At 40.7% G+C, this 19,539-nt stretch overlaps 1 protein-coding gene across 1 annotated transcript in view; it reads left to right on the forward strand.

The window, feature by feature from the left end:
• Nucleotides 1–500: 500 nt before the first annotated feature.
• The window catches only part of DENND2C (DENN domain containing 2C), a 79,894-nt gene continuing 60,855 nt past the window's right edge, over nucleotides 501–19,539 (forward strand). Inside the window, exon 1 of the mRNA XM_080802378.1 lies at nucleotides 501–610. The gene's annotated coding sequence lies outside the window, so the exon portion shown is untranslated. The remainder of the gene's footprint in view (nucleotides 611–19,539) is intronic.

The raw sequence follows: 19,539 nt of genomic DNA on the forward strand, positions 1-19,539 counted from the left end.
ACAGGGCGTGGGGGCCGACCTCAGGCACTGGGAGTATCAAAGGCACCCTGCTCTGGGACTTCAAACCTCAGGTGTTCGGAGGGTTATTTGCATCTGTCTACGTTTCGAGTTGGCACCGGACTGCAAATGAGTGGCAAGAGAGAATTTCATGCTTTCCTTGAAGGAGATGCCATCTGGATTCCTCGATTAAACTAGGAAGAGTCAACCTTCATGTAAAATTCAGGTCCATCATCGTGGGGCCAGTAGGACCGCAGGCACGGCAACTGCAATGGGACTTCGGCTAGAGGCCTTGGCCGGAGTCCGGGCCACCAACGTCCGGGGCAAGGTTCTTGCCCAGAGGCTGACTCGAACAGGGGCGATTCCCTTCTCGACGGTTTTCGGGCGGTGCCGGGGGCGGGCCCTAGCGTGAAGGGTGGGAAGAGGAGCCAGTAAGAACGGAGCTTTGCCGGGCGGGGGTGGGGCCGCTGCCGGCCGGGGGCGGGGCCCTCGGAGGGCCTGCGGGGGCGGGACGGAGCCAACCGGGAGTGAGAGCGCCGAGACCTGGCGCGTCCGCCAAGAGCTGGAGAGCTTCGCAGCCCGGTCGCGGGGGCGGCGTGGAAACCCAGGGCAGGTAGGCGCGGGGCGATCCGGGGCGGGCTCGGAGGCGGGGGCCTCGGTCCCTCGTGGCAGTGGACGTCGCACGCTGGGCGTCCGGAGCCCGGCTGGCAGTGCGGGAGCTGGCCGGCGGAGGTGTCGGCCCCGCAGCCTGAGCTCCTCCCCGGCCCCGAGGGACGCGCGAGTTGTCGGACCCTGCGCCCCGCGACGACTAGCCCTGGGAGCCCCGCTCGTAGGCCCGGCGGCTGTGGAGGAGCTCGGCGGGGCATGTCCCTGCCACTCACCTCGGGGACCGGGGGCGTTGGGCACTGGGCAGTCTTAGGGCAGGGAGAGGGAGCGCCCCGTCGCGGAGGAAGCGCGGGGCTGTCGCCCTCCGGGGCTGGCCAGGGAGCTTGAACGTCGACAGGCTCAGACTGACTTTTAAACGTTCTTGCTTTTTGTGTGTTTTGATTCTTAACAGAATCTGATGAGCACAGCATTGAAAGTTGTCCAGTAGGATTTTGATGTTAAAATTGGACAATGGAACATGTAAGAACTTTTGAGTAACGAGTATAGCAGATGATGATTAGATAATGAGTCAAGGGCTGGCGTCTCGGCCAGGACCCACAGAACAGATGTGATACCTCGGTCAAATCGACTTTTCTGGGCCTGTTTCCTTAGCTGTAAATCTGGGATGTTCATGCCTAGGGGTACTCTGAGGGTCAAAGGAGATGAGTGAGAGTAGTCTGTAAATGTTAGGTATTGTAATTTGCGCACCAGCGTTAAGCATATTCTGTAAAGCAACTACTAAATGCCAGGCACATAGTAGGCACTCTGTAAACCTTTATCCCAAAGCTAGTGATTCACCTCCAGTGTTTTAGAAAAAGTCCTAAATCTCTTGTTTACTTAGTAAATAAATTGTTTAAGCTCCCACCCCCCTAACAAAATCACTATTGTTTGAAGTGTGGTCCATTTTTTAAGTGATCGATAAATTTTTCTACAATAGAACATATTATCTACATATTGTTACTGCATTATTTATCATGAAGTTCAGTACCAATCAAATAATCTACTTTTTTGCTTTAAGTAAATAGTTATAGTTTAGGTTACCTGGTAAAGTAAGCTGGGAGTATTGCTTCAGATCTAGACTTTCATCTGCTTTTAGTAAAAACTTAGTAAATTTTTAGTCCTTCAAAACAAAATTAATATGTAGCTGTATTTTTTTGTACAACCTTTATTATAGACATGTGCATTCTTTTCTATGGGTATATGAATGTATGTGGGATTTTAGGGGGAGAATGGAAATAAAAGAGAGAATAGCAGTTTGTAACCAGCAGACTTTTACTGGGGATACTTATAGGCGTGTTCTGAAGTAGTTTCCCAGGCAGAAACCAGGAAATGTAGTAATTGTGTCTCTTGGCCTTTCGTTGGGTTTGTTTTTTTTTTAATATTGACTGTGGCAATAGATTTTTTAAAATACAGATATAAAGGAAGAATGTTAGTTTTTTTGATGTAAAAAGAGAGTTTTCTAAACCTGGAAATTGTGGTGTGTTTTTTTTTTTAAGATTTTATTTATTTATTTGACAGAGATCACAAGTAGGCAGAGAGAAAGGAAGGGAAACAGGCTACCCATTGAGCAGAGAGCCCAATGCGGGCCTCAGTCCCAGGACCCTGCGATCATGACCTGAGCCAAAGGCAGAGGCCCTAAACCACTGAGCCACCCAGGTGCCCCTGGAAATTGTACTTTAAATGATCTGTCTTATACACAAGAATTTTAGACCACTGGATACTAAGAGCAAGTCAAATGGAGTAGAGGTAAAGTTCCTAATGAATACAATTTTTGTATTGCTTTAAAAGTTTTACGTTTCAGCAGTTCAGTGGAAGATAGGTGTTTTGAAACTATTTAAAGTATTATTTTAAATACATACTCCATGTATAAATTTTGCTATGACTTATAGTTTGTTCATGTTGGAGGTCTGAAGCCTTACAGTCACATTATTTATTGAGCACCTATTATATTCCAAGGCACAGTTTTAGTACTTCCATCGAATTTGTGTATGAGTAGAATATAATTCCTTCCTTCTGGGAGGTTAACACTACCGAGTGGGCTAAAATAAGTAGCAAGAAAACTGTTTTTGTTTTTTTTTTTTAAAGATTTTTATTTATTTATTTCACAGACAGAGATCATAAGTAGACAGAGAGAGAGGGGGAAGCAGGCTCCCTGCCGAGCAGAGAGCCCGATGCGGGGCTCCATCCCAGGACCCTGGGATCATGACCTGAGCGGAAGGCAGAAGCTTTAACCCACTGAGCCACCCAGGCGCCCCAAGAAAACTGTTTTTAAAACAGGTGATAACATCAGTCGGCATTTATTGGGACCTCTTCTGAACCAGGCAGTGTTCTAAATTCTTTACGTGCATTAGGTTATTGAGTCCTTACCACAACACCATGACAGTTATCGTTATTTCTGTCCTCATTGAGAGATACAGAGGTTGAATAATCCCCTATCAAAGAGCCTAGGCAGAAAGGCTAACATTCAGACCAGGCAGACTCCAAAAATCCTAACCCTAGCTTTTGCATTGTATGGAGTTTCATATTCTGTGAGTGAAATACCAATGAAACCCAATGTGTGTTTAAGAGAGTTCTGTAAAGAACTTCTTTAAAAAGAAGGAAAGAAAGAGACATAGAGAAAAAGAAACTGCTATTGCAAAATGTGGATGGAGGTTTGTCAAAGCTACAATTTAATTATACTTTGTATATAAGAGCATTTTCTCCCCCCTGGTGAATGACAGGATTCTTCTTGTTTCTAAACTCTCGGTCACTCAGTTACTGCAATTATGGCATTATATTCATAATAGAAGAGGTTGTTATTTTTCAATAAGAAGTTTAAAATGTCTGTTCTCAGACCATAAGTTAAATGTTAGATTTAAGAAAAGAAAATACTCTCCTGGTGGCAAGAAGCTAATGACCAGACATGTAAATAAGTCCCTACAATTTCAGTGTGATAAGAGTTGTAACAGAGATAGAGATAGAATTCAGTGGGGACAATGTTGAGGGGAAGGAGGAAGATTAGAGAGAAGATACCATATTTGAATCTGGCTTTGAGGAAAGGATAGGAGTTAACTGAGTTGGGGAAGGAAACAGAAGATGTGGATGAAAACAGGAATATTACATGAAAGTATATGGTATTTGTGAGGAATATGTTGTAGTTTATTGACTAAAGGTCATAGTGTGGACCCCTCAGTAGCTCAGTTGGTTAGTGTCTGCCTTTGGCTCAGGTCATGATCCTAGGCCCCTGGGATCAAGTTCCATGTTGGGCTCCCTGCTCAGCAGGGAGTCTGCTTCCCTCTCTCCCTCCCTCTGCCCCACACCCCGCTCATGCTCTCTCTCTCTCTCTCTCTCAAAAATTAACCAATCAATTAATTAATTTAAAAAAAAACCTTAATGTCTATTTAAAAAGAAATAAAGGCTAGAGTGTATGGAGATAAGAGGTTGGGCTAAAGGGGATGGTGCTTGGAAATAAACTGGCAAAAGAAAATTTCTCAGCTTGACTGCTAACCAGGTTAGGATCACTGAAATTGCTAGAAATGAGGTAAGCATGGGGTTTCAGTGCCTCTCATTTGGAATAATGAAGGTTTATCCAGTTTGGCAAAATTGTTCACTATAGAATGTGGTATTAAAGGTAGTTTTAATACTTTGAAATGCAGGATGTGTTATGGAAGAACATATAGATGTAGGTAAGTAAAAAGTTATGACTCAGAAAGGGAAAAAAGAAGTCTGCTGGTGCCACACAGTGAAGAGCTTGTGGATCATGCTAGAACTTTGGACTCAATTCTAAAGACAATGGAGAGCCAGTGGGGGATTTTAGGTAATGAAGACAGATAACATGGCGGTATGGGACAGAGGCTGGATTGGACGGAGAGAGGTAAAATGTGGAGAGATAAGTTAGAAGGCTAATAGTATTGAAATAGTCCAGATAAGAGGGGATAAGGGCCTGGAGTGGGAAAAACGTAACAGAGGTGAAGAGGAGAGGACAGGATAATGAAGATGTAGAATTTACAGGGCTTAAAAAGTGATTGGCTTTGAAGGTGAACAGAAAAGTAAATGACTTCATTTTTTAGCTTGGGAAACTGTGGATAGAGGAACTTGTTCTGTTGTTGTTGTTTGGTTGGGTTTTTTTTTTGTTGTTGTTGTTGTTGTTTTTTAATGTGGGAGGAAGAGCATTGTTTCATTTAGAGCATGTTGAGTTTGAAGTGTCTCTGGACACTTCAGGTGGAGTTGCCAGGGGAGGGTCCAGAGCCTCTAGTCTCAGGAGGGAGGCTGAGATTGGTGATTCAGATTTCAGAGTTAGCAAGTAAGTGGTAATTGAAGCCTTAAGAGCAGATGAAGTTGCTCAGGAAGAGCATATGGAACTAGAGAGAAGAGGGCCAGGGATAAATGGTTTGCTTTGTATGAGTGGAAGGGATTACTGATTGATTGATTGATGCTAATTTTGTCATATAACTTGTGATTATAAGTCAATAAGATGGGCTTTAACTGAAGGTTAAGCAACTTTTGCAACCCAGTGAATCCTGTTCTTTTAAACTTTTTTTGAGGGCGGTGGGGGGCGGGTTGTGCCTGGCTGGTTCAGTTGGTGGAGCACGCCAACTCTTAATCTCAGTGTTGTGAGTTCGGGCCCCATGTTGGGTGTAGAAATTACTTCAAAATAAAATATGAAAATAAATAAAAAATGAATAAAATAAAATTTTATTTGGGAGTCACTCATTTATTCCAAAAGTGTATTGCCCGAAATATTATTGGAGTTCCTCTTTGTAAAAAAAAAAAAAAAAAAAAACTTTATAGCATATTCCCAGCCACACAAGAAAGTAGATCTTCTAGTTTTATTTTTCCTCCTCTGTACTTTCTTTTTTTGTTGTTGGACTCAGGACTGCGATCAAGACCTGAGATGAAGGGTCTGACACTAAACTGACTGAGCTGCCAGGTGTCCCCCTCCTCTGTACTTTCAATTTCCATGCATATACAGCCTATTTATCTTGAATCAAATCTATGAAAACAAATGACTATACCCGCACGTGATTGAAAGTCAGAGAATGCTTTTTTCCAGAAGAGATCTTCGCTTCCGGTAAATATATAGATTATTAATACATGTTTGTTGGTTGATTCATCTTGATAACCAGTCTTACTCAACTTTGGCTCCAGGTGGCTTAACCATCTCCAGAATTCATACTCATAATCAAAGAGTGAAGGTTTGCCACCATTGAGAAGAGTCAAAAGAATATGTTATAGCTTTGAAAGCATTTTCAAAAATGGACTTTCAAAAATGTTTTCCTGGGGCGCCTGGGTGGCTCAGTGGGTTAAAGCCTCTGCCTTCGGCTCAGGTCATGATCCCGGGGTGTTGGGATCGAGCCCCACATCAGGCTCTCTGCTCAGCAGGGAGCCTGCTTCCTCCTCTCTCTCTGCCTGCCTCTCTGCCTACCTGTGATCTCTGTCTGTCAAATAAATAAATAAAATCTTAAAAAAAATGTTTTCCTAATTTGTAGTATTATTCAAATAAATGTATGGCCTCTTAAGGCAGGGAGTGGCAAACTTTCTGTAAAGGGCTAGAGTAAATATTTTAGACTCTGTGGGACCATCCATCCCTATCAGCCCTCAGTCCTGCTGGAAGAGCCATGTCGTACTTCAATGAAAGAGCATGGGCTGTGTTCCAGTTAAAGTTTATTTGTGGACACTGAAATTTGAATTTCATATTATTTTCATATGTCACAGAATATTATACTTTTTGATTATTTTTTCAACCATTTAAAAAATAAAAACCAGTCTGCTCAGGGGCTATATAAAAACAGGTGGTGGGCCACATTTGGTTGATCCTATCATATGGGTTTTTTTTAAAGTACTTAGATCTGTAAGTTTAGTTAAATAAAAATTCCTGGGACGCCTGGGTGGCTCAGTTGGTTAAGCCGCTGCCTTTGGCTCAGGTCATGATCCCAGGGTCCTGGGATCAAGTCCCATATCAGGTTTCTTGCTCAGCGGGGAGCCTGCTTCTCTCTCTGCCTCTGCCTGCCGCTCGCTCTGCCTGCTTGTGCTCGCACGCGCGCTCTCTCTCTCTCTCTCTCCGACAAATAAATAAATAAATAAAAATAAAAAATAAAAATAAAAATAAAGTTCTTCACTACATCTGAGACTAATGATGTACTACATGTTGGCTAACTGAATTTAAATAAAAGTAAAAATAAAGGTTCTTCAAAGTTGCACCTCCTGCTGAAAACGTATGAAAATTTTTAAATTCATCCTCCCATTTCTCACATAGAGTAGGTGGAAAATATTCCCTTTATTGTTTTGGAAACTGAGAAATAGACTAACTTGTACAATGTCAGGATCAAAAATATGTTTGAGGTTAGAGATAGGGTGGTCGGGTTATGGACATTGGGGAGAGTATGTGCTATGGTGAGTGCTGTGACTTGTGTAAGCCTGATGATTCACAGACCTGTACCCCTGGGGCTAATAATACAATATATGCTAATAAAAATAATTTAAAAATGTTTGAAATATTTTTCTGTATTCAATGCTCCTTACTAAACCAGTAAAACAGTAATCTGTTTGCCTCAGTGAAAGTGGGGACATTGAAAACTAAATGAAAAAAAAAGACTAAAACTTGAAGGAGTGTCCTGCACTGGTTCCCAGAGGGTTAGACAGGATGGAATCTTTTTTGTCTTTTTCCTCTCTGACTTCAATGAGTAATTTTTATCCTAAGGAAAAGAAAACATGAAGTTTTTCTTCACTTTATGGGCATTATAGGAGGTTGTAAGATTGAAGGATTAAGTAAACGATGGCGATACAAGAGAAGGAAATGTAAAGGACTGACTTCACATCTGGCTGTTCCAGATGTTTCTCTTGTACTCCCTGTTTTTGAGAAGAAAAATTCAATATTTTTTTCCTTAGAAGTCTTAGACTCCTGGATAGCAGCCTGAAAACAAGACTTTTTAGCATTCAGTTTAGGCAATATTAAGCTACTTATATTAGTTAAAGGTTATTATTTATGCTGGTTTTTTTAAGTTAGATTTCTGACTTTCAAGGTTTTTATAGCAATGATAAATGTTTACAAGAGAAAACATGGAAGAAAATTACTAGTCTTCCTTCAAAGTTTAAATTGATAGAAATGGCATATGGGTGAGTTTTTTTCTGCATGGATATTAAAATTAAGACAGACGGGTGAGTGTGTGTTATTCTTGCAGCAACTTAAAAGAGATGTGGTTTGTTGTGGTTGTTGTTTTTCTTTCTTTTTTACACTGGAGTGAAAAAAAAAACAAAAATCTCCAGCTATCTAGGATATGTTTGAATTGGTTACTTAGCAATATGAAGCATAATTTTATATTTAAATATTTATGTGTATTCTTTGATACTCTGTAGAGTCTATTGAAGCCAATGATAATAGGACCTGCTGGGAGGAAAGGCCACAGCCTGCTCTGCAACAGTGTTTACTGCAAACTCCCCTTTCCCTGGCCCCTAACTCAACTGTAAGGGCTAACAAGGAACAAAAGAGCAACATTATGTGAATTAAAGTGATGGTCTATTTGCACAGGATCACAATGCAGTGGTTATCATTGCATAGTTCAATTCAATTAGCATAATTCAAGGTCAAGCAAAATGTCGCAAATGCATAATCGTCTTGGCTGTGGGTGAAAGTGGTGACCTGCTGTCTAATCAAGAGAGAGAGTGCACGAGCAGGGCAGAAGGGCAGAAGGGCAGAAGGGCAGAGGGAGACGGAGAAGCCGGCTCCCTGCTCCCAGGCTTGATTCCAGGACCTCGGGGTCCTGACCTGACTCCAAGGGAGACGTTAAACCAACTGAGCCACCCAGGTGCCCCTAATAATTGTAATTTAAAAGTAAATTAGATCAATTTGCCTGTAAAATTTATTGTTTAGCTATTAGAAGAAGAAAGCATGAAGTAAGGATCCAGAAACATGTTCAATAGCTGCATTTGGAAGTATAAAAATGTTGAGAAAATAGTGAATTGAAAAAGAGCCTAAGACTTTTAATGAAGATTATTTAAAATACAGGTTTATCAAATGTGCAAAACCTGACTATAATGACAGGTTTTTGTATTAATGTCTTTGTATTTGTATTAATGTTGCAGATGAAAGCTAAAAATCTTTAAAAAGATTTTTAGAAACATAGTATACTGGGTTTTTCAGTAAGCCTTTTCAAATATTTTCAAAGACAAAAAAAAGTAAAATTATCTCAGGTTTCTTTTTATTCAAGGACCATTCCTGGTAAAGATTCATTGTTGTTTTATTTAGTTTCAAAACAGAAATGGCTACATGCCTCTTGGGAAAAAATATTCATCTAGAATGCATGGATGAGGGGCCCCTGGGTGGCTCAGTTGGTTAGGTGCCTGCCTTCGGCTCAGGTCATGATCTCAGGGTCCTGGGATCCATTCCCTGCTCAGCAGAGAGCCTGCTTCTCCCTTTTTTGTCCGCCACTCCCTGCCCCATGCTAATGCTCTCTGTCTCAATAAATAAAATACTAAAAAAGTAGAATGCATGGATGTTATGTTTATGACTTTTTGATGATAAATCAGCTGAAAATTATAATTTCATCTCTTAGTGATGACATACCTCCATTCCATACCATTAAGGGATGTTTCATTAATAATGATAAGGTGGCCGTAGTCTGGTACAGATATCACAGTCCAAAGTGATGGGATCACTGATATTATAAGTTGTACCATGCTTTTAATTTGTCAAGAAAATGGATTTTTGTGGTTTAGTTCATTTACTGTGAAGAATGATTATATGGCATTGCTTATCATCAATTTGTATTAAGACCAGAGAATTTCCATTGCAAAGTAGAAAAAATGTAGTACTATTTTTGCCATTCACACCAACTTATTGTTTCAACTAGGATTTTCCACCCTGATCCAATTTAAAACAAAAGAATAAAGACTCTATAGTGAACCTGATAAGTAGGTAGCATTGTCTTTGTGTTTTTCAGACTGGAATTAATTTATGAACAAGAAAGGTCACCTATTGCATTACACTGAATCTCTTCTAATTTTAATTTTTATATTATTTATTTTAGAATTGTAAGTATATTTGCATCATGGGAACATGATATTTGATGTTAACTTTATGTTTTATCATATGTAGTAAGGGTAGTTATTTTGTGCAACTTCTGTTTCAGGTGTGTGTATTATGACAACAAATGTATTTCTTGCCATGGGTTTGGTTAGGACAGTTCATGAAACACTGGCGTGTAGTGCAAGAGGAAGGACTTGACACGGTGGGCAGTCCTCACTCACTAAGCAGCCTCAAGAATCTTGGTGATGGTGTGCGCATGTTTTATAAAACCAGACCAATGTACACTTCTGCTGTTACTACCCTTAGATGATCCCTTTTTGCCTTTCCATTCCTCCCCAGAAAAATTATTATTACCCGCTCTATCCCCTCCCCTGTGGATATTACATGTTCTACTTTCCTTGTGTTTTTTTATTCCCTCAAGCCCAGTTTCTCCCCACAAACAGGCCTCTCCTTCACCCAGTGCCTGAGACTTCAGTTTTGCCCTCATCATATCACCAGGTTGCTTTCTCCACTGATCTTCCATTATGCACCCCAAGAAGCAAGGCATTCCCCTGAGTGGAGCGAATCACTGGTTTTCCTGTTTCTGGCCCCAGCTTATTTTGTTCATTCTTGTGCCCAGCTTTACAGGGAGATGAAGAATCAAGTAAGCTGGACCCTCTATGAATCATGCCATCCAACTTCAATCAGCTATCCAGCCACTTATCTATGAACTGTGCACCTTGTTGAGTAGCTCTTCAAGATTTTAACCTCAAGTAGCCAGGTCTTTTCTCTAAAATAGTCAGGCATTTTCTTTTCATAGATTGAGACCTAGTACACCATGAGCAGGCTTCACTGACTTGTTGTGAGAAAGTTTCCCTGACTTGGTCTGAGTCTTCATTATACACACCTCGTGTTTCTCCCACTTCTGTGAGAGCTGCCATCCTTCTTGGACTCCTAAGCTTTTTTCTTCCATGAGACTTAACTTTCCCCAAACCGTTTTCAATGTATTTATCCTTTTTTTTTTGGCCACAATTTTTTAAAATGTATAGGTTTTTTTCCCAGCTTTAAAACATTGTGTTTGAAATGGCTTGCCCCTTGTGTTTTTATTCGTCTCACTGGCTTTACGATACCTGTTGTATTCATCACTGCCCCATTTGCTCACTGATTGTCATCTAGCTAGCTGTCATCTGTCCTTACTGTCCTTTTGACACCATTCATTAATACCCTCTCATCAAAAATAAGGACCTTTCTCGGTCTTTAGTCTCCTTACTCCTAAGATACTGATGTGCCTCTTCCTTTTCTTTCTAGGACATTTTCCTCCCATGATAACCTATGGTCCACATTATCCTAATCCTGTCGGCTCTCACTCGTCTTTTGGCCACTCATTGCCTGATTTTGTCATTTCTGCTCGTTTACAGATCCTAATCATGTTTCATGTTCTCAAAGGTTTAGTTCCTGACTCTCTGCTTTTTAAAAACTCTCTGCTTAGGGAACCTGTAGATTCTTGCTTCTTTTTTCTACACCGAGCCTATCTTAAAACCTCCTCTATGCTGGGGTTTCCCCTCTCTCACTTGACTCTTACCAGATAATCTCACCTGTTATTTCAGAGGGGAGACGGCAGCCCTGGGCAGGGGGGATAGTTCATCCGTGCACCGCCCTTCCACCTTCTATAAGTATACCTGCGTCCTTACCTTTGTTTCCTTACTCCCTTCTGCCCCTGAGGGAGAGCTATCCCTCTTCCTGTCAGCTGCTAACCCCTGCAGCTCCAGGTGGGTGCCACACCATCTCTCCCTTTCGGGGTTTGCCTCAGACCTTTGTTTCTTCTCTACTGACTCCTTTCCACCGGTGTTTAAACAATCTTAATTTTTTTCTATTAAAAAAAAATGCTTTACTGAAACCTGTGTTCCTGCTTAGCTACTACTCTGTTGTCCACTTGCCTGCCTGGATGAGCTTCTTGAAGGATTGTCTCCAGTTGCTGGTTCCAGTCTTTTGTCCCATTCGCCTGTCAGTTCACTGTGACCTCCCTTTAGCTTCCTCCATGCCACCAAACCTGCTCTTGCCTAGGTCCTAATGACTAATACACATTCAGGTCTTTACCTGATCTCACCTTTGTTTTTTAAACTTTTTTTTGAAACTTGTTTTATTTATTTATTTATCTCAGAACACACCAGGGCAAACCTGAGTGGAGGCGGGTGGGGGGATGGGTAGAGGGAAAGGGAGAGAGAGAGAAACGCCTCAAACAACTGAGCCACCCAGGCATCCCTACCTTAGTTGACCTTCTGATGGTCTATCTGTTGACCATTCTTTTCTGTTTGAAGGATTCTCTTCCTTTGGCTTCCATAATTCCACACACTCTTGGCATTTTCTCCCATCTTTTATCTAAATTTATGACAGAAATTACTACCTATGATAGAAAAGAACTGACCTAGAATGTCCCCAAACTGACCTGTTTCGGGTTAGTACTGTTTTTGGAATTTATAATGCTTCATTCCAGCAGAGTATGATACTCTGTAAAAAATCATTTGAAGAAATAAAGTATGATTCTGTGGTAATAAAGGATGTGTGGCATGGTATGGTAAGAAATAAATCAGTGCAAAGTTTACATGGAAACCACAGCGAGATGCCACTGCATAACAGAATAGCTAAAATGTAAGAGATTAACAGTGTAAGTGCTGGTGAGGCTGAGGAGTGACCAGAACTAATAGACTGCTGGGGAGAGTGTAAATTGTAAATTGTGTAAGTTGGTACAAACCCATCTGAAAAGCCTTGGCAGTGCCTATTAAAGTGAAGCATCTGTCTATCCTATAACCCAGCAATTCTACTCCTAGTTAATACCCAAGAGAAATAATTGATTGTGTATATTAAAGACACATAGAAGATTGTTTATAAGAGCTTTCCTCATAATAGTCAAAACCTGGAACAAATGTGTGTGTCTATCAAAAGGAGAATGGATTCGGGGTGCCTGGGTGGCTCAGCGGGTTAAAGCCTCTGCCTTCGGCTCTGGTCATGATCCCATGGTCCTGGGATCGAGCTCCGTATCGGGCTCTCTGCTCAGTGGGGAGCCTGCTTCCTCCCCTCTCTCTCTGCCTGCCTCTCCACCTACTTGTGATCTCTGTCTGTCATATAAATAAATAAAATCGTTAAAAAAAAACCAGGAGAATGGATTAATAAATGCTAGTGTTTCCATTGGATGGAATAATACTCAGCAATGAAAAGGGGGAAACTACTGCTATATACAACAACGTGAATGAATCATACAGACATTATTTTGCATGAAAGGAACCATATACAGAATGCTACACCTGTGGGGCGCCTGGGGGGCTCAGTTGGTTAAGAGTCTGCCTTTGGCTCAAGTCATGATCCCAGGGTCCTGGAATTGAGTCCCACGTCGGGCTCCCTGTTTGGTGGCAAGTCTGCTTCTCCCTTTCCCTCTGCCCTTCCCCCCTGCTTGTTCTTTCTCTCTCTTTCTCAAATAAATATAAAAAATTTTTAAAAGGAATAATACTATTGCATAAATTATGTTAAAATGAATTCAAGAAAAGGCAAAAACAAGAGAAATACTTGTTACTATTGTTCTGTTTGTCCGGTATGCCTCTTAGTTATGTTCTTCTGGTAGATACTTTCTCATCTGTCAAATCTCATTTAATAATAAACTGCCCATAATTATATATAAATTTCCTGTGAGCGTGTTTGTATTTTATTTTCATGTATTGATTTTCTAATGGGACATAATATGAAATGAAAGGTACATAGACTGATGACGTTCTCTGCCACTCAGCTATGTGACTCTATACCTCTGTTTTCTGTCTGCAAATGAGGACAGAAATAACCTGCCTGCAGCAGAGATTTTTTGCTTACTCTAATATGCATTCTCCAAAGAAACAGAAATCAATTTTTTAGCTGGATACATTGCAGGATGAAAAGATGAATGATTATATTCCCAGCCTCCATTCATACGGTACATGTGACTTAAGTCCTGGTCAGTGGGCAATAAGCAAAAGTGTTATATGGAACTTCCAGGAATGCGGCTTTAATAGAGCTCCCTTTTTTCCTTTCTATTTCCTGGAATGTGGATGTAATAGCTGGAGCTCCAAAAGCTAGTTTGAACCATGAAGTGATCATGATGACAGGAGCTATGTGATGAGGATGGTGTAGCAGAAACACTGGAGCCTGAGGACCTGGGGGCACCTTGGGCTGCCTACTCTCTCTTAAGTGGCAGAGAAAGAGACATCTCTTTGTTTAACAAACATTGGTTAAGCCATTGCTATTTTCAGTTTTTAAGTAATCTGTACCCAGACTTAATCCTAACTGATGTACTACCCCAGAGAGGTGCTCCGAGAATTAACTGAGATAAAGTAACTGAAGTGATTGGCACATAATATTTACTTAATAAGGCTCAACTACTGTTTCTGCTATTGTAATTCCCAAATGCCTTATATGAAGTGGGTGCTCAGGACATATTTGATGAATCTTCTAAAAAGTAAGTTACCTTTTTTGGTAACAAATGCTATACAAGTGATTTGGTTTTATTTTTAAAAATTAGAAAATACAAGTGTTCCTGGCTGGCTCAGTCAGTTAAGCATTTGCCTTCGGCTCGGGTCATGATCCCAGGGTCCTGGGATCAAGCCCTGTGTCTGGCTTCTTGCTTAGTGGGGAGTCTGCTTCTCCCTCTGCCTCTGCCTGCCACTCCCCCTGCTTGTGCACTCTCTCTTTCTGTCAAATAAATAAATCTTTAAAATAAAATAAAACGTGGGGCACCTGGGTGGCTCAGTCGTTAAGCATATGCCTTTGACTCAGGTCATGATCCCAGGGTCCTGGGATCGAGCCCTGTATCGGGCTCCCTGCTTGGTGGAAAGCTTGTGTCTCCCTCTCCCACTCCCCCTGCTTGTGTTCCTTCTCTCACTGTGTCTCTGTCAAATAAATAAATAAAATCTTAAAAAAAAAGGTAAAACAATAAAAATTAGAAAATACAGATTAACTAAAAGAAAACTCAACCATAGTTCTATTATTACTTAGAGATAATCACTGTCAGTGTTTCAGTATATATTTACTTTTAAATTTTATTTATTCATCTAGATTTTTAAATTAATTCTTATAACATTTTTCTTTTTCTTTTTTTTCTTTTTTCTTTTTTATTTTATTTTTTATTTTTTTAAAGATATTATTTATTCATTTGACAGAGAGAGATCACAAGTAGGCAGAGGGCAGACAGAGAGAGAGGAGGAAGCAGTCTCCCCGCTGAGCAGAGAGCCCGATGTGGGGCTCGATCCCAGGACCCTGAGATCATGACCTGAGCCGAGGGCAGAGGCTTTTACCCACTGAGCCACCCAGGTGCCCCAACATTTTTCTTTTTCTTAATAGATTTTGAACATGGTATAACTTATTAGTATTTCAGTGTATGAATTTACCGTAATACTGTACATTTAATGATAGTCCCCTGTTGGAAATTTATTTTCAGCTTTACAGTAATTAAATCTACTCTTGGGGTGCCTGGCTGGCTCATTCAGAAGAGCATCTGACTCTTGATCTTGGGGTCATGAGTTTAAGCCCCACACTGGATGTAGAGTTTACTGAAAAAGAAAAAAGGAAAACCTCAAAAAAATAAAAAAGCCTACTCTTGTATACATATTCATGAATTTATCCAGTTACTTCCCTAGGATAAATTATTGGAAGTGATATTTCTGCAATATCTGTGTGTTCATTTTTTTTAAAAAATTAAGATTTTATTTAATATAGAAAAATATAAAGGATACAACTTAAAAGATCCATTATTCTACCTACCGGAATAGATCCTGTTTTAATATTTAAAACAACAAGAAAAATATATAACCCTGTTTAAAAAAAAAAAAAAGATTCAAGCTTTGTAAAAAGTTATAAAGAGTAAAAAACTTGTTCCAGGGCCTTATCACTGGTCCCATCACTGGTGATTTCTTGCTTATCCACCACAATCCAACACGCAGTGTCCATAAAATTTAATCTTACAGAACATTGAGTCATGTTACTACAAAGACTATAAAAAATTTCTTAAAGTATGGTCTGATTGTATAAAAAGTACCAATGTGAAGATAATGTAACTTTTACTGGCAGAACCAACCATATACTGAACTGAGAAAGTCCAAATGATTGTAAGATGATCACTTTCTAACCAGTCCCTTGGTCACTTTGAGGAAGAGAAGAGGCCTTGTCCATCCAGTCCATTTCAGAGAAGGAGGCCGAATGAAGGAGGAATCAGCTGTGGTAACGTCCAGTTTACATCATGGCAAGGGGTGTGTGTGTGTGTGTGTGTGTGTGTGTGTGTGTGTGTATGAGTATGTATTACACATATCTGTATATCCTTTTTAAAAGTCTGTTTAGAGATGTAATCATACTAGAGAGATTGTTCCCCCCACTTTTATTTTGGACATTTTTCCATATCTGCCCACAGATCTCTACCTCATTCTTTTTTTTTTGTTTTGTTTTTTAATTTTTTAAAAAGATTTTATTTATTTATTTGACAGAGATCACAAGTAGGCAGAGAGGCAGGGCGGGGGTGGGGGCGGGGAACAGGCTCCCCACTGAGCAGAGAGCCTGATGTGGGGCTCAATCCCAGAACCCTGAGATCATGACCTGAGCTGAAGGCAGGGGCTTAATCCACTGAGCCACCCAGGCACCCTCTACCTCATTCTTTTTAATATTTGCATGTTACAGGTATCCCCCATTTTTTGAGAGCTCACATTAGGCTGCTTTGCTTTTATGGGCAATCTGCAATTTTACAAAGAAAGGCAAAAAGTGAAAATAGCATTCAGCATTTGTTTTGCACCACACTGAGCTGTTATAGACCCAGCTCCCCCACCCTCTGCACGATGACCCCCCACCCTGCCCTGCCACACACACAGAGCTAGCCTGTCTCTGCGGAGCTCCTTCCCCTGAAACTACTCTCAGCATCTCAGCATCCAGCCACTGTGGCTTTGAACTGCATCTGTGAGCATCTGTGCTTTAGCTCAATTTATTTTGTGCATCCATTAGCAAAATGTGTCCTAAGGTAACAGAAAACCCTAAGAGAGGTTATTTGGAGGGAGTCTGGGAAAGCTCAAACAGTTTTCCATATAAGTTAACGATGATCGCTTCTTCACTTTACACCAGTTTGGGTTAGGAAAGGTTTCCTAGAAATGCTCTGCTTACAGATGGGGGGAAGCCTGTAGTTAATCAAGGTGTTCTGTTAGTACAGGTTGTCTGTTACACACTGACACCCCGCTGACAGCCTGAAATCCAGCCAGAGTTTCACTTGTCAATACTGTGGGCCAGTTTGCCCTGGCTCCTCACCCCACCATGGTTCTGAAAATCCACCCAGACCACCCATCAGCTTTGTACCCCCTCATTTTGCTCAGCCACTGACATCCTGTGCAGGGCTGCACCTGTGTAGGGCCTGCGACTTGACCTTGTTCAGGCCCTGCAGGCCACACCACCTGACCTCCTACACAGATGCCTTCCTGACCCCTCCAGCTGGGGTGTTCTGATCCCCTGCTCTGGTCTCTTGCAGCTCTGCCTTACTCTGGATGCCTGCCTTACTCTGTTCCACCTAATGGCTTTAGGACTGGATTGTCCAGGAAAGAGGAGGGGAAGGAGAGTAACTTGGATGCTTTAAAGAGATAATTGTTGGGCCCGAAGGTTAGTATATTACAGATCTAATACTTCGTGTGTTTCGATGGTAATTTGAGGAATAGGAGACATGTTTACTAATTATGTGAATGCAGGGCTCCTGGGTGGCTCAGTGGGTTAAAGCCTTTGCCTTCGGCTCAGGTCATGATCCTAGGGTCCTGGGATCGAGTCCCACATCGGGCTCTCTGCTCAGCAAGGAGCATGCTTCCCCCTCTCTCTCTGCCTGTCTCTGCCTACTTGTGATCGCTGTCAAATAAATAAATAAAATCTTTAAAAATAATAATTATGTGAATGCAGTTTTACTTTCTGTTGTTTTTATATTGTCAAGTGAGAGAAAATATCCATTGAATGTATAATTTGGGGATTTGAGAACTTGAGAAATCCAGACTTCTGGCTTTTTGGCTTTAGAATAACATTGGAAGTTATGTTCAGTGGATATGAATGTATGCTTTTAGGAGTGCTTGTTATGTCTATAGTTTTAAATCCTTGAAAAGTGCATTTTTTTATGTAACACTAAAAAAAAGCAGGATGTGAATACATATATACTATAATTGCTACTATATAAAAATATGCTTATGAAAAAAGGCAGGGAGGAAATATACCAAAATATACCAGCGATTATGCTGGAGGTGGTAGGTTTAGAGGTGTTTTCCCTCATTTTCTCTATTTTTCAAAATTTCTAAAAAGTAGTAGTTTATGATATTTAAAACTTAAAATTTTTTTTTTACTTTCTAAAATTTTTTTTCAACCTTTGAACACTATAGGAAGTAAGAATTTTGATGCTAAGAGCTCAGCCAAGTTTGAATTTGTGATTTAAAAACTATGTTACTGGGGCACCTCGGTGGCTCATTTGGTTAAGCATCTGCCTTTGGCTCAAGTCATGATCTGGTCCTGAGCCTACTTCTCTCTCTCTCTCTCTGTCTCTCTCTGTCCCCCGGGCACCCTCCCCATGCGCACATGTTCTCTCTCTCTCTCCTGCATACGTGTGCTATCTCAAATAAAGAAAATCTTAAAATGTTGCTTTAAAATTATTTTGAAGCTATTTGTAAAGTTTAAAAGTTCTAATTTCTTATAGTTATTTCTTACTACAGAGGAGGTTTTAAAAAGGATAATTAGATTAAAAAAATTAAGATAAACTTCATTAATTGTATGGACAGTTACTAACATTGCATTAATTTAATGAAATTGTAAAATTTCGTGTAATTAAAGTTACTTTTATATATGTTTCCACATTGTGGCATTTCATAAAACTTCCTCTTCTGCTGAAACATTTATTCTGACTATTGTACCTAAGTGGTCTTTTTTTTCAAGATTTTTATCTATTCATTTGACAGACAGAGATCACAACTAGGCAGAGAGGCAGGCAGAGAGAGAGAGGAGGGAAGCAGGCTCTATCCCAGGACCCTGAGATCATGACCTGAGCCGAAGACAGAGGCTTCAACCCACTGAGCCACCCAGGCGCCCCTGTACCTAAGTGGTCTTTAAAATTTAGCTATGAACCAGCACTTTTTATCCCCTTGGGTGGGAGTGGTTACCAGTCCCTGTGTCTCTCTTATTCTGGGTACAAATTAAGCACTTGGAGTGATTATCTTGAGCTTCCAGTCCCTTCGCTTGAGGTAAGCAGGAAGTACCTCCTCCTTTTCCTTTAGGAGGCAAGGAAATACACACTGTCTAATTTCTTTAAAGTTCTTTACAAAAAAAAAAAAGATTAAAAAAGAGAAGTTCTTTACATTGTCCCTTTTAATCCTTACAACTAATTAATTGTAATTCTTTTTGCATAGTTGTGATAAGAGGGTAATGAACTGATGTTAGCAGGGCTAGTTTTTGGCTGCCCCACTTTATAAACTTTGCACTTCTCTTTAGAATATGGAAGTATTTGACTCCTATTGTTTTGATCTTGGCCTCTGAGGCCCCTGCTGAAATTCCGAGAGGACAGGAAAAGTTGCATTTGACATCCTGTTATATTAGCTGATATTATTGTTATGTCTACCCGCAAACAAGTAATGCATACTGGTTAAATGCAGAAGCTTGGGAGCAAAGCGGAACTAAGTTTGTGTTACCTGGGTAACTTACCGAACCAGTTCAGTCTCTGCTTCTTCCTCTGCAGAAGGGAGGGAATAATAACTGTCTGTCAGAGCTGTGAGAATCAAATGTAATAATGTCTGTAGGTACTAAGCACAATGCTTGGCACCTGGAGCACTTAATAAGTGATGATGATTATCAGTTAAAATATCCCATTACTCTGCAGACAGACCTGTGCTACCTGGAATTTTTTC

This window comes from Martes martes (genome assembly GCF_963455335.1).
Source record: "Martes martes genome assembly, chromosome: 4".
Lineage (NCBI taxonomy): Eukaryota > Metazoa > Chordata > Mammalia > Carnivora > Mustelidae > Martes > Martes martes.